The following is a 16,679-nucleotide window of genomic DNA, read 5'->3' as shown; positions in this document are numbered from 1 at the left end:
TGAGTAGGTGCAAGAGTGTCTGAGTGGGCCTGTGACTGGGTGCATGAGTCTCTGAGTGGGTCTGTGAGTGGTTATATAGGTCTGACTATGTGTGTGAATAGGCACATGAGTCTCTGAGTGAGTCTGTGAGTGGGTGCATTAGTGTCTGAGTGGGTATGTTAGTGGGTGTATGAGTGACAGAGTAGATATGTGAGTAGGTACATAAGTCTGTGACTGTGACCAGCGAGGGTGTGTATATAGATATAGATACTTTGTGTTTTATATTTCCACCAATAGCCGCAAAGACGTAGCAATAGTCATGATGTCCCCGTGACAGTATAGAGTAGGGCCGTGCTGGCTGTTGCTGCATCATCCCGAATATCGGGAGGCATTAAAAATCCATTTGGTACACATAACTTGTGTCACTAACACCTTTATTTCTCAAACATGGGTTCAGGTGGAGGTTCTTTTGACAAAAATGTCCAGTTCCCGATCGTTAAAATAGCAGCCACAACTTTCTGTTCAGGTTGAGCCCAGCCAATCACAACACCAGCGCTGGCAGGCTCATTTGCGATTGACCATGAAATTGCTGCAATATACCCGCAGTCCTCGTGAAAGCGCTGTAAAATATCCGTGGCCAGAGATATTACTTTATAGTTCGACCTAAATTTATCAAAAACTACTTAACTGATTTGCACCAAAAAGCACAATCTATGTAACAACATCTACCTTTCTTCCAAATTTCTTGGTGTTAGTCCGTCCTGCATTCGAGCTGTAGGTTCAACAACTCGTCTATATGGGAATAACCATTACAAATGCAGCCTTATTTTGCACCCTTATTACTCGGTCCCCACTGCACGGATGACCTCCAAACTTTCCATGACACACAGAACCTACTGTGACACTTTTTGGCAAAAAATGTATGCAGATTGGTCAAATGACGAAGTTATAGGCAAGTCAAAAATACTTTTCCTATGGACACTGGGTCCTAACTATAACTATCTACTGGTGACCGCCAGTAGGTAATGTATATTAACCCTGGGCATAGTGGGTGTAGCGGGGCTAAGCAGAGGTCCACGGAGTTGCGAACAAACTCCGTGAAACTCCACTCAGCTCCGCTTCGCCACCCGCCTCCACCCCCCCATTAACAATTAATTCTGCATTAATAAAAATTAAAATAAAAATCACTTACCTATACAGTGGCATCCCTGGTGCTGCCCTCCTCCTCTTCCTCGAGGTCTGGGTAATCCTTGAGAAAACTGCGCATGCGCACATGCATGTTCATTGATTGCTAGAAATGCGCATGTGCAGTTTTCTCAAGTATTACCCATTCGGTGAAGAAGAGAAGGAGGGCAGCCCAGGGATACGGCGGTACTGGTAAGTGGTTTTTAATTTAGTTTGTATTAATGCCGAATTAATTGTTAATAGGGGGGATGTAGGCGGAGGCTGACCAACTCCGCTCTGCTGCGGAGTGTGCAGAGATTTGCCTACTATGTCCTGCCACCCCAGGACATAGTAGGAGCCAGCCCTGGGGGATGGCGGTCCCCAGGACCACGTATGGCTCCAGAAGGGTGGCCACACGAACTCCCTCCTTTCATGTTCATGTGCCACCAGAGTAGGTGTGGTCCTCGGGCCCTAAATGGCCCAGAAGGGATGCCACACAGACCCTCTCCCATTTTTAAAAAAAATATTTGGCCTCAGGAAGCTGGTAGTCACCGGGGGAGGTCCAGGGGCCCCCCATTGTTTTATTTAGCCCAAAGAGGTGGTGGTTCTCAGGGCTCGGGGGTCCACACAACCCCCAGCAATGTTTGTTTAGCCCCAGGGAGGTGGTGGTTCCTGGGGCTTATAAAGCCTCAGGAGGAGGGCCCTGTGCACACACTCTTTTTCTACAAAGTAAGACCAGAGGAGGTGGTGTTCCCAGGGGCTCCAAGAGCCGATGAAGGGGGCCCTGTACACCCCCTCCTTTTTAATAAAAATGGCCTGGGACCTTCCCAGCCCAGATGCTCTATTGTAAACAAGCTCGGAGCCGGCGCTTGTTTTTTTTTGCTGCAAATTTGCCCAAATATCTTTATTTTTAAATACTTTTTTTCCCTGCCAGTTTCTTCTGGAACCCCAAGACCAAGGCAGGGTATTTCTATCCTGCCCCCTTTTCTTTTTTTATACTTTGTTTTTAGACTCAGCTCTAGCTGAGTCCAAAGATGGTTGTCAACACTTCTTGGCTGAAGTGTTGGCAGCCAATCAGAGCTCTGCATGAGCTCATTATTATTTGGAACATAGCCGCAATCGCAGATAAACAAATTTGGATTTCCTTACATTTCTCAACAACTACTGAACTAATTTCCACTAAATAAGGGAAAGTGTGATCTGCGTCACCAAATCTACCTTTCTGCCAAATTTGGTGTCATTCCGTCAAGCAGTTCGGGCAGTGTGGCCCCCACCCCAGGCCTATTTTGGCCCTGTGGATCTCATCTCCTGGGGCTCAGCCTTAAAATTTACATGTATTTAATGGGAGAGAGGAAATGTGCATCCCCCGTCTTCGGGCTGATATCCATGTCTCCTGGGTGCCCTGGACACTGAGTGTGCAGAATGGGGTTAGCGAGGGAGGATCAAGGCCCACGCGGTCCCAGCCAGCTCGTTACCTCTTGTGGGAGCCGGTATTGCTGCGGCACAGAGGGAGCTGCGGGAAAGGCAGTTCCCTCCGTGCAGGAGCAATCATTTCATCTCTTTCCCCGCACACATGTCTGTGGCAGGGAAAGAGATGACATCTCCATTTCCAGCGGGCATGAGCACTTTGACAACTCCTGCCCACTGGAACTGAAGTGTTTTCTTTTGCTTGGTGGGAGCTGTTGAAGCTCACACCTAGCAAAAGCAAACAGCTATGTCCTGGGTATGGAAACTCCACGACATAGCAGGAGCCAGCCCTGGGGGGCAGCGGTCCCCTGGGCCACTTATGGCACCAGAAGGGTGGCCACATGGCCTCCCTCCTTTCGTGTTCACATGCCACAACAGGGAGGCGGTGGTTCCCGGGGACTTATATGGTCCAGGAGGGTTGCCGCGCAGCCCCTCACCATTTTAAAAAAAACATTTGGCTCCGAGGAGGTTGTAGTCCCTGGGGGTCCTTGGGCTCCCCTATATTGTTTTATTTAACCCAGGAAAGTGGTGTCTCCAGGACCTTGCCCACCCAGTGGCTCTATTCAAAACAAATTTGCCCAAATATATATCTTTTTTTAATACTTTTTTTACCCTGCTGGGGTTCTTCTAGAACCCCAAGACCAAGGCGTTCCTACCCTACCCTGACCCCTTTTCTTTTTTTCATATTTCTTTTTTAGACTTAGCTCAAGCTGAGTCCCAGATGGTTGTCAACATTTCCTGGTTGAAGTGTTGGCAGCCATCAGAACTCTGCTTTTCCCTGCATGAGCTCATTATTATTTGCGAATTAGTCACAATCACAGATAAACAAATTAGATTTCCGTAACTTTTCAACAACTACTAAACTAATTTAGCCCAAATAAGTGAAAGCGTGATCTGCGTAACCAAATCTACCTTTCTGCCAAATTTGGTGTAATTCTGTCAAGCAGTTCTGGCTGTAGTCCTGTTCAGAGCTCCTATGGGAATTAACATGGGATGCGCCCTTTTTTTAAACCCCCCCCCTTTTTCGGCCCTCGCTTGACGGATCACTCCAAAACTTTCCATGCGCACCAAGAATCACGGCGCACTTTTTGGAAAAATTTGGGGAAGATTTGTCCGACAGCGTCAAAGATTTAAGCAAGTCAAAAAATACTTTTCAAATGGAATATGTCTATCTATATATATAAAAACAAATGCATGTCTGTCTGTCTGTCTGTTTGTCCTTTATGCAGTACTACGCCATTCATCCGATCGCCATGAAACTTTGGGAAGTTGTTGAGTACACTCCAGCGAAGGTTTCGGGCATAACATTTTTTTAAATATCGGCCCCCCTAGGGCCCTCAAAATCTTTCGAGGACTGATGTACGCACCAAACGGAAAAACAAAAAATCGTGTATCCACAAGCACTCGAATAAATAAATATAATTAAAACAACACTTTGAAATGTTTTCCATATTAAAATGAATAAGTTTCAATAAAAATGACACAATGCAAATTGAATGTTATCATAATGAGTTTCCTTGAATTTCCTTTCTTCGGAGATCGCAGCAACGCGCGACGGGTAAGCTAGTATCATATAAAGAACACAGAGCTAACTGAAAGGCAGCAAAGCGCTGTGGTGATGTACAAGCAAATCAAGTGGGTCATACTGGGTGAGATTAAGTGACACAATTTTCATTATGCCAGAGAACTACACAGAAAAATGTAGTGGACCTTGAAAGCAACACATTATGAATGCAGAGCCACCAAGGTAACAAGTTCTGATTGTTTCCTTTTTTACTACTTGACTTTTGTGGTCACTGCATCTACAACTTTAGGAGGTGTCTTAGTTGAAACTGGACCTCTCTGCAGGGTCACCCCCAAACCTTTTACCTTTACCCTCCATTTGTTGCTGAATTCGTTTTTGTTGGCCTTAGGGCTCTGTGCACTTTACCATAGCTAACCAGTGCTAAAGTGCTTGTTTATAGAGTGGTATACCATGTACCCAGGGCCTGTAAATTAAATGCTACCAGTGGCATATTGTGGCACCCACTTACGTGGTACCTTCAAACATGTCCCAGGCATGCCACAGCAGCTTGAATGTGCTTTTAAACAGCCAAGGCGTCTTGGGAATAAAACTCCCTTTCCAAGCTCCATACTCCACATTTATTACATATAAGTCACCCCTAAAATAGGCCATAGGTAGCCCATAAGGTAAGGTGCCTTGTAGTCGAAAGGTTGGGCATGTACTTTTCAGTTTTACATGTCCAGGTACTGAAAACCCCTAAATTTGTTTTCACTACTGTGAGGTCTACCCCTAACCCCATAGGATAACATTAGAGACTCCGTATTACATTTAATAAGCTGTCTTTTCCAATTGGGAGCAAGTAGCTACATCATGTTTGGTGTCTTTGGAATTGCAATGAAAACCCCCACTTGATGGTAAAGTTAGGTTTTTGATTGGAACTTTAAAAAATGCCAATTTTATAAAGTTGGCATTTTTCTGCCCTTAGCCCTTTTCTGCCTGCAATCTGTCTTTCACATGACTGAATGTATATGGCAGTTAGACTTTATGAATTCCTTGCAGATAGTCACACACAATTTGTGTCCAAGTGGACCATCTGCTAGCATAATGGGGGGCGGAGTTTAGCGCAGCCCATATTGCAAATGAATAGGGAGTGCTCTGCCTCCACCCAAAGGACCGATCACTTCCACATTGTCACTACAGCCAATTTAGAATCAGGGCAGGGGAGTTAGGAAATTCCATACACTTCAAAACCACTGTGTAGGAGCTTCTCCCACTTTGCAGAAAAAATAAGGCCTCAGACATCAACTCTTAAGTACACTTCTTTGTGGATACTCTGCCAGGATGAAGGACTGCTGTGCTGCTGAAAGGACAGCCATTCTGCTGGACTGCTGCTCTGAAGGACTGCTGGCCTGCTGTGCTGACTTGCTGCCTACTGCCCTCTTACCTAGGTGAGAAGAACTGGACATGCATCTGTTGAACCCAGGACCCGAAAGTGATTCCAAGGCTAGTTGGCTGGCTTCCTGACTAGGGTCTCAGGGACACTTAAGGCTCCCTTCACCTTGGACCCACACCTGAACCCAGCCTGAAGAAATCCCGAGCATACAAGTGGTGTTGCACCAATCCTGGACGCTGGGAATTGGTGCTGAAGGTGACCAGATAGCCAAAATCTAAGAGTGGGGACTTACACATTTTTTTGCTAAAATGTGTATTGAGATCCAGGAGGAGACCAGGACCAATTGCTTGCCTATCCGCCCAAGGTGCATCGCTTTCAGATTGACTTTGCGGCTTCTAGCGCTACATTCTTCTCCACAGCAGCAAATCCTTTTCAGTAGTCCTTCACCAATAAGGGATCCAGCCTGGTGGAACTGTATTTGGCTACAACCCTCTTTCTCATCTTGCTGGAGAGTTTTGACTTCCATTTCAGAGACTTTTATCAAAGGCTATCCAACGATGACGGTCCCTCCTTGGACACCTCATGCAGCCTGGCCCCCCTGAACGTTACCTTCTTATGAACATTTTATCTCAAGAAAATTTCTAAGTCTGAAGGTAAGCTCTGAATGGCCCAATCCATTTTGTGTATCCGAACACTTTGTGTATCTGAATGAGCAGTTATACTTTGTTTCTAGGGATAATGAAGGGGAATAACAATAGCTGCACATAGAACTAAGCGTCTATCCTGTTTTGCAGGAAGTGGAATTATAGGGATTATTGTAACCACCCATCCTAGAGGGGACCACATGAACTCTGGGAACCACCAGTGCATTACCTTTCTCCCCCATTCTTCTTTTCCCCCATTGGGTCAGAGTTACCGCATCGAAAACACTGATTGTGTGGCTTGTGCCTGGTGGCGGAGTTGGGAACTAAGAGCAAGCACTCCAGCTCACTCTTGCAGGAATCTCAGGTGAGTGCTTGATAGCAACAGTCACAATCCCTTGCAGGGTGAACCACAAAAAACAAAATCACAAAATTAACCCGTGCTTAACCCTGGGCAGACTGGCACAAAAATAATTCTGGCTTAACTTAGAGGCAATGCTTGAAATATTTATGAAACACACAAACAGTAATAAAGTGAAACACATCGCAAGAAAATTCCCACCCCAATATAGAGAAATAGAGTACATTCTAATAAATGATTTGACACCAAAATGATAAAAATCTAATCAGTAGAACTGGAGTTATAAATGTGTAAACTTTTTAGTAAAAACAAGTACCTAAACGATCAAAGCGCCAACTGTTGATATCTAGTCAAAGTTGAGAAACATAGCTGACCACGATGGAGCATGGTTGGGATACACAACGTGGATTGGGCCGTTAGGAGAGGGTTGTCAGGATTTCTTGGCAGATCTGCCAGCTCTGTCTGATGTCTATGAACACACAAAAACATGTAGGTTAGGAAATATTCACCAGAAACTTGAAGGTTGTTTCAGACTCTAGAAAACATAATTGTGTATGGTGCAAATGGAGAGGGAACATGGAATTGTGGAAGAAGTGGTATCTTGGGAGAAAACATTAGCCCTGTGGTAGAACAAGCATTTGCAATGCAATCGGTCTTGCCTTTGGGACCTTCTATGTATTTAGCTATGTAGCACATTAGCCTGGGTGCTGAAACAGCTATCGTTCTTTAACATGGAGGGAAAATAAGCACCAAACTGCGTGACATGCCAGGTATGTGAACACATGGAGAGAAATATTGCCTACCATCAGGACTGTGTTTAATATAAAATCAGGGCCTTTGGTGGTCATATCACTGAAAATACAAGATTTGAAAAAAATATTATTGTCTATTGGTGCTCGTGGAAGACAATGTCTATGGACTGGAATCTAGAGAATGCTAAAGTGATTCTGGTATTTTACTGGCCTCTGCTGTTCGTTTTCTATCAAGAAAGTGAAATAGAGGCAGTTGCCAGAATTTTTTTTTAAATAAAGTCCCTAAGCAGAAAGCAAATCTGGTATTTTACTGACCTCTGCTGGTCATTTTCTATTAAGACAGTTAAATAGAGCCTTATATAGAGCCTGTTATGTATCAAAATGGCTCTCCAAAGTGGCTGGGGCTCATAATATAATGGGGGATAACTGAGGTATGGTTGTATTTTGTGACAAAAATATTGTCTGATATAAGTTTTTTGTCATATTTTACCTTTGTTCTCTTATTAGATACAATGGGACAATGTTTCTGTAAAGAACATATAGGACATAGTATATATATTTTTCAGATGATAACTTGTCCACGATATTCTGTGTCCACACCTGGGACACATCATGGTATTGACTAATCAGTTAAGGATGCCTGGGGCACATCATGGAGAACAAGAAAAGCAGACAGAGACAACAAAAGGAGTTTTAGCAAAACAAAACAAAATGGGTTGCTTTGTTTGAAACAAAACAAGAATATAGGTCTTTCACAAGTCATTCAGAAGGGAATTTCAGAGTTGGGTGCCCAAGACTCCGAGTATCTTCCTCCACTTCATTCCTTCTTAGATCATAGAATTTTGAGGAAAGTAAGTGAGTATGATTTGAGTGACCTACTGGGGACATGAGCTGTCAAAAGACTAGAAAGCATCTATGGAAAGAACCTACCTTTGTTCTACCAGACTTTGGTGTCTGGTTTTATTGTGGGTACAGTGTTCGCTTCAAACTTAATTTTAAGTTTCATATGTGAGGACGCTAGGATTTCCAAGGTACACATCCCATTCAAATCCCCAGCCTCAGAGTCCAACTTTAGTGTGGATGAAGGCCTTTGCCATTTTGGATTTGCCCAAACCCAGCAGGCTGGTGAACCCTATAAAACTGGACCATCATCCAGACTTCCACAGAACAATGTTAGACTTGCGAAAGGATAAGACGCAGACAGAACCTGCTGCACTTGCCATCTGTGACCTGTGAGAAAAACCTGAGGAGGTTGGAGCTCCTTCCACTTGACATCCAAACATCTCCAAGCTCCATAAGGCTGATCCTCCTAGGTGGCTTAAGGAACATAAAAGTCTATGGGGACATTTCTGTTAAGAATCACAGTTGAGTGGTCTGGACTTTACCCCCTCCCTGATGACCTAAGAGTCGTTATGGGCTTCCCCTTAGATCCTAGGGGCCTTGGAAGTGTGCCTCTGTGGTTATTTGGGCGCCAAAAGAAATTTGGAAATGTTTTTAAAACCTTTAGTCCAGAACTTCAAGGGGACTGACAGAAAAAAAGCATCTAACTGGCAACCCACGCCATAGCATTGAATGACAGGTTTATCCCATATGGAAAATAAGTTTTCGTCAGAAAAATGACAAAGTCCCTTTCCAGATTGAGACTGAGAAGCTTTTTGCAGCTTCTCTACTTCCAGGTCCTATAGGGGTCAATCTACTTGGACTATCCAAACCATGCTCCATTGCGGTCTGTCTCAGATTGCGCTTCGGTCCCAGTCTACTGTCACCATGGACTACCATTGGTGCTTTGCTCTTTTTGGTGCTATTTTCACTTAATTCTTTTAAACAATCATATCTCTAGTTCCCCTTAGTGGAGTTTTGTTGTTTTGGTGTCATTTTGCTTATTAAATCTCTTTCTAGTTTGATACATTGGACTGGGTTTTTTACTGTGTTGTGTTTTCAACTTTTTAACAGTCTTTTTTACTTCCAAACGCTTTACACATTTTCATGAAGTTAAGTCTGCCTGCTCTGTGCTATAGTTACTAGGGGTTGAGCTCATGTTTACATTTATTGAGGCCTTTGACTAGGTCTAACAACCCCTTTCTCACAATGACCAAACCCCCAGATTTTTCACTTCAGAAACAATAGAAAGCAAGTCTCACAGGGAGGAAGGCCACAGGTTGTTTGACCGAATGACTTGTGACTGATAATCAAAATTTCAACCTTGTTGCCTTTCAGTGTTAGAAAGTTGAATCTTGGAATCACACAATTCTATGGCAGATATAATTTCAAAAATATTGTGGTACCATAATATTGTGAGCAAAATATTGGGAGGGTAAGTGCATATATGTAAGTATAGATCTATCATCAAGGTACATATATGAGGAATTAAGTAAAGCAACCCTATACTCATCTATATATTCTTCCTAGGAGGACGAATTTAAGCCGAGGGTATCTGGTAGTATGAAGGTTGCACCATGGGTTGTCTTGGCTAATAAGCATATAGAAGATTAACCACCATCTAATTTTGCACCTATCCTTTAACCCATCGAATTAACAAATGAAAGGAATTTGACAATATACTGGCTTGTTCAAGGACCCATTTCCATCTAAGAGGGTCACAAAGCTAAGCTGGCAAGATGGTCCAGCATGTTAGATGCTTCCAAAATATGTTGAGCTGTACGTCACAAGCTTGAATCCAGTGAAGGAGAACTCAGCCACCTGTAGTTCGGAGGTGGGTGAATTGAGTACCATTGAATTTGGCACTTATAAGACCTGTTATTTACAAGACTTAGAAACGCATATGGGAAGAAAGAAGCATTTTCTATTAAAACATGGAATTATAGATTTAGAAACTATGGGGCAGATTTACAAGAAACTGACACATCTGTAGAGATGCGTCAGTTTCCTTGCGGCAGCGTGCGATACCTTTGCGCCACCATGGATGAGCTGTATTTACAATACGGTGCACCATGGGATACGGATTGACAAGTTTGTCAGAAATTCTGACACATCTGTAAGCCTAAAAGTCACGCATTGCTGGATTTGTGTCTCGAGCACGACACAACTCCAGCAATGCATGTGGAGGTCTATACTTATTGTACTGTGGCACTACTTACGCCTGCTTGAAGTAGGCATAAGGTTTTGATGCTGTGGCGTCCTAGAAGTGGTCCAGTGAAATCTTGTAGATTCCACTGCCTCTCTTTTACGAGGCTTTCCTGCGTGGGAATGCCCACTCTACATACATTATACATGACGCAGGTATAATGTGATGCCGGGCTCTACAACATGAAGCATTTCCCTTGGTTGTAAATTGGCTGCATTGTATTCAACGCCGCTGCGTCACAAAAGTGATGCAACAGCGGCACAAAAGTGTTGCAAAGGGCTTGTAAATATGCCCCATTGTTTGTAACCTAAATTTTCAGTACTTAAAACAATGCATGGTGTTCAGAGTAGTTGATGTGTGTTGTTTTACTCACAACAAGTGGGCAATGGCAGGCAAATGCTTGCATCAAAATGGAAAATGAACATAGCGATATTAAATAAAACTCTCAAAGCAGTCTATGGATTGCTACAAATCTCGCAGTGCCTGCAGAAATGTTTCTCTGTCACTTTAAGTTTGAACATAATGAAACGGTGTGATAGGAGTTGACCTCTGTTCTGCGCCGCGTGCGGATTCTCCATTCTCCCAGAGTAAGTAAACACAAACCACCCCCTGCAGTCGCAGCACAGCGCCAACCTGCATCAAGCCAGCATTGCCAATAGCACAGCAAGAACTCTCCCTGTTTCCTTAACCTTTGTCGTTCAAGATTAGTCATGAAATCATGTGCCAACAAAATAAAAGTCAAAATAAGCCTTCTGCCTGATGTAGCAAAGTAAATAGTATTTAAAGATATGATTTACTATTTTGAGTCATTACCCAACAGAGTTGGCATACAAAAGCATCACGTTGCAATGTAAATGCTTGTCATAAACAATACATGTAAGAAACCATGATTTGGTACCTAGACGCTGCATTAATTAAGCAAGGTTTTCATCTGTGCAGGGTGTAAATCTTTTTCAATATGTTCACCTGATTTTCTTGCTTGGGTTTTCTAACATGCTTTTGATGTTTGGGCTATTGAAATGTTGAGTATGATGATATTCATGAAAGGCCTTTCTTTCTCACTGAGGCTGCATCAAGTGAGTTTTGTTTTATTAATTGTTTCTGTCTAATGTCAACTTCACTCAAGGATTTAAGATTATGCAGGAATAAGGAGTTTGCTCTCCTGCGGTGGACGTTGCTTGATCATGCATAATTTGGTCAGTATTGAACGAACGGAGATTGAATAAGACGTCCCGTCCCATGCCCACGCAGCGATCGCCACAGCGGCACTGAACATTACAGAGCTTCACACCGGCTGGTGTGAAAGACCGCATAATCGGAATAATAAAGAGGACATCACGCCTCACAGGAGAGTGTCGGATGACATCCTCCACCGCACAACCATACCTTGCTGATGAATCCAATTTTAACAAGGCTGTCCAATCCTTTTGCAGTCCTGAGGAAGACCCGCCTTTAGATGCACACAGCCAGCCCATCCTATCAAGGGTCGAAACGTCGACGTTCTGTTTATGAGTTGGTCCACTCGGCGTTTCAATCAAATTAGAGAAATAATATATCTGTTTGAAACAACTGTAATTGAATGTGGATACTTGTGTTGAAAATAGAGTGTATATATATTTATGTTCATGTCTTCTATTGTGAATTTCTTTTGAGCACCCAGTCACCAGTCACGACCTTACCTTCTATTTGTACACTTTGTTGATGTATTGTTTTGTTTGGACAGCATCCTTAACAAACTTGAATGTCAAATCATTTGAAAGGCAAAATACTAAAGAGTGGTCTATAAAAATCAATTGTGATCAGGTGTGTTATTTTTGCTTTTTTTCTTGGAATTGATTCAGAGGATAGGTCTTTTCCAGTATTTATTCGAATGTTGTTCATGTAAATGTGTTTCCTAACAGAACCATCGTTTTTCTCTAATTAAACTACCCAGGTTCTGAGGGTTACTGGGTTACCCCATTATTTCTAACGGCATGCATAATTTGGAGCAGAAATGACACAGGAAAGATGGCAGGAGTCTTAGGTACCCCACCCCTACTCTCCCTCATGTTTGTTGTGCTTGTGAGACAGAAGGGTCAAACTATTGCTAGTTTTCAATGTGAGAAGGTTGCATTTGAGCTGGCTAACTAGTTCTTTTTACATGGCCCCTGTGCTGTAACCCTGCAGCTTGTGTCACCATCAGACCTCTGATCCAGGTGACTCATGTCGTAGGTTCGGACCAGCTCACCAACACCGTCGTGGATTTATTAGAGCGGAAATGACATCAAGCGCTCATTGACCCCTCATAGCACACAAGGGTCTATTCAACTATTTAAATATTCCTCTCAAACTACCCCGTCCCTCCACTAATAAAGTTGTATTTATTAAACAGTTCTATATAGCGCCCCTACACCCTGAAAGTATAAGGGCTCTTGGCAGACTTTTCTGATCATACTGGATAAAACATTCAATGAGTTGGGCAGTGCAAAGCTGTGAATGTGCACAATTATGAGATGAACACCACACATGGGAGCAATATGTGGTATTCCATCTTGCACGTGTCATTTAGAATTGTTATGATTCTATGCCTCCTCACATTCTTAGATGAGTAGCATTCCACCAAGCTTCAGTTGAGCTTGAGGACTTATCGATGGTGGTTGTGTAAGCTGTCCTCCATGAATAAACCGTCCCACAAGTTTATCCTGTCATTGTGTATTTACTACACAATTTGGCGACGATCGGGATACGAAAGCATCAAGCTCAGAGAAACCCACGCTTTCCCTTGTCATAACGAGATGAAGACAGCATTCACCATTCCCAGCAACGACTCTATGAAGGTACAACTTTAAAATTTTTCTTAAAGTGTCTATGATAGCACCAGCGGCAGCCCTTTATAACTTACGTGCTCTGATTGCACCTGCGGCCGTTTTACCACCTACAACTTAATACTTAAGCAAAGACTTATATAACCTGACTATTCTACCAAAATGTTTAAATTTTAACTCTCCCTATACTCATTTTACAACGCGAAACTCCGATCACTATTGTGACTCCTATCACTGTTTTCTCTAAATCTGCAAGAAGCAATTTTTAAAAAGAGAAAAGAAACGGTACCTTTCTTTCACGCGAACATTGTCCACCATTGCGCACTTGAATACCTCGCGCTCCAAATTCCATAGCGCATTCAAGTCGCGCTCACCTCGTCACAACGTCTCTAGATACAATCGCCTAGCAACTCAGACGTGTCTGCATCAGCACGCAACGCTGCGCTCCAGCAGCCATTTTAAATCACCATAAAGACGAAAATCAAGTCGGAAACCAGTTTTAAACCTTATTACCCGACTTCAATTATCCCAAAACGCCGTTTTCATTATTAGATTTTCCAGCATCACAAGAACACAAATTAAACATCTATATCTGCAACAATTTTAAATTTTATTTTTATTTAAACAATCTTATTAATTTTTTAGGTACGTGCACAAAATGTCAAACAATATCAATTCACCAGCACATTTCTTACCTTCCGCTGGTGATCCTAAAGTAGAATGGGATCTATGGTACCCAACATTTTTAGCTTATGTGGATGTTGTGGAAGAGGACGGCTGTTCTCCAAAAAGAAAGCTCGCACTATTGAGAAATTGTCTAGGTGGTGCTGGCCTCAAAGAATTGGAGAGCCTACCTCCCATTGAAAATGTAGGTGGAGGTGACATTAATGTATTCGAAGTGGTTGTCAAACAACTCAACACCAGATTTGGACGAAAAATAAACACAGTTATGGAGAGATTCAAATTCTACTCTAGAATACAAAAAGAGGACGAATCTATAGAAACCTATGTAGCTGCTCTTCGCACTTTGGCTAGCTCATGTTCTTTCGAAACCATCAATTTCGATCAAGTATTGAGAGATCAAATAATGATGCGCACCAAGAGCAAAAAGATTCAAGAGCGCTTATGGATGGGTACAGAATCTTCCCTCAGTGCTGTCTTAAATATCGCCAAAGGGATTGAACAATCCGAATTATTTGTAAATGAAATAAGAGGCCATGAAGCAAAGAACAATGTAATAATTCCTGAAGTTTCTTTGGTAAAGAACTCATCCACCAACTACAGGAAACCTACTTCATTTCCTCCCAGAAAAGATAATTTTACCAGAGAAAACAAATATTTTCAAAAGAAACCTCAAATAACATGCTACAGATGTGGATCCAATGAACATGTAGGAAATTACGGAGGTTGTCCTGCATGGAACAAAATCTGTATCAAATGTAAAAAGTCAGGACATTATAGCAAAATGTGTAGATCTTCTCAAAAAATCAATTACCTACCACATGAGGATTGTGATGAACAACCCTCTGAAATTAATACCATGTTATGTGTTGGTGACACTGAATGCACAAGTTTTCCTAGTGATATAATTCATATTAACGGTGTAGAAATTTCCATGCTCATTGACTCTTGCGCATGGTACACCATAATTGGCAAAAACATCTTTGACAAACATTGGAGTTCCACTAAACTTTTTCCACCTGATGTACGTCCTGGAGGGTATACTGGAAAAAAAATAGATCTAGAGGGCTACATGTGGGCTGACATCAAATTTAAAAATAGAACCACTAGAGGGAAAGTTTATGTTTCCACTAAAGGCGCATCTATCCTGTGTTGGCCTCATCAGTATGATTTGGGAATCAAACTCGACCCTAATGCTTCTCCCCCTGTTTATGTAGTCTCACCCGAAAATGATTTTGTTCTCCAACTAAAAAAGGATTTCCCTTGTATCTTCAATGATAACTTAGGAGTTTTTGCCAATTTCAAACACCGTATTATACTCAAAGAGTCTGCCATCCCTGTCAGACATAGAGTTAGAAATGTACCCTTGGCATACCGAGATAAATTGAAGGTAATCTTGTCTGATCCTGTTTCCAAGCAAATAATCGAGCCAGTTGAATCATCACCATGGGTTTCGCCCGTAGTTTTGTCTCTTAAAAGCAATGGCGAACTTCGTCTATGTGTAGACCTTCGCAGTTTAAACAAGGAAATTTGGATAGATAGACATCCCCTACCTCACATACATGAACTTATATCCACCCTTTCAGGTGCAAGTGTTTTCTCCACACTCGACTTAACCAGTGCTTACCACCAGGTGATTTTACATGAGGATTCTAAATTTCTAACCACTTTTATCACACCTGAAGGTATGTTTCAATATCGCAGAATGCCCTTTGGTTTAGCTAGTGCGGCGTCAGTTTTTCAACGCCTTATGAAAACAGTGTTAGAAGGTTGTGAGGGAGCAATCGCCTTTCAAGACGACATTTTAGTCCATGGGAAAAATTTTGATGAACATGACAAAAATTTGGTGAAGGTTTTAAAAAGCGTCAAAGAGTTTGGGTTGACTCTAAAATTATCCAAATGCAAATTCAGGCAGAATAAAGTTGAATATCTTGGTCATGAGATCTCAAGTCAAGGTATTAAACCAAAACTCAACCATATTATCAGTATATCTAAGGCTCCCGCACCTATAAACAAAGATCAGTTAGTCTCCTTTTTAGGGCTTGCTGAGTTTTATAGTAAGTTCGTTCAGGACTATGCCACGAAAGTACATCCACTCAGGTCATTATTGAAAAAAGATGTTAAATTCTCTTGGAACTGCGACCAGCAACATGCTTTTGAGTTACTTAAACAAGATATCACCAATGCCCCTTTTTTGAGACCATTTGATATAGAAAAAGAGTGTATAATCTGTGTGGATGCTAGCAATGTAGGACTAGGTTCAGTTCTAATGCAAAAAGACAAAGGTGAGGAGTATGTAGTTTCCTATGCCTCCAGAACCTTACGAGCAGCCGAATACAACTACTCAACAATAGAAAAAGAGCTATTAGCATGCACTTGGGCTTCAGAACACTTTAGGCAATTTATCTGGGGAACTAGATTTCGGTTAAAAACCGATCACAAACCCTTAATCAACATGCTGGCAGCTGGTGGTGGTAGGACATTAACTGCTCGTCTAGCACGTCTAGCTGCTAAATTACAAGAGTTCCAATGTATTGTTGAATACGTTCCAGGTCGTTTAAACGTACATGCTGACTGCATGTCCAGGTTGCCCTTAGTTAATTCTATTTTTTCTGATGTTGTGGATAACGATTCTGATGTTGTTTTCAATGTTGATGATGTCAACAATTGTTGTACCGCGAATTCCTCTAGTGGTATTACCGAGATTGAGTGGAGAGAAGCTATGGCGAATGACTCAAATTTGCCTGTACTGACTAGGTATTTGCAGCATGGTTGGCCTCAAGAACGGAATTTGTCTGGCGAATTAATTTCTTTCTCTAAAGTGCAGGATGAACTTATGTTTGACCAA

The sequence above is a fragment of the Lissotriton helveticus genome, chromosome 6 (genome assembly GCF_964261635.1).
Source record: "Lissotriton helveticus chromosome 6, aLisHel1.1, whole genome shotgun sequence".
Classification (NCBI taxonomy): Eukaryota; Metazoa; Chordata; class Amphibia; order Caudata; family Salamandridae; genus Lissotriton; species Lissotriton helveticus.
The sequence above is the reverse complement of the archived record's forward strand: the minus strand, read 5'-3'. Positions refer to the sequence as shown.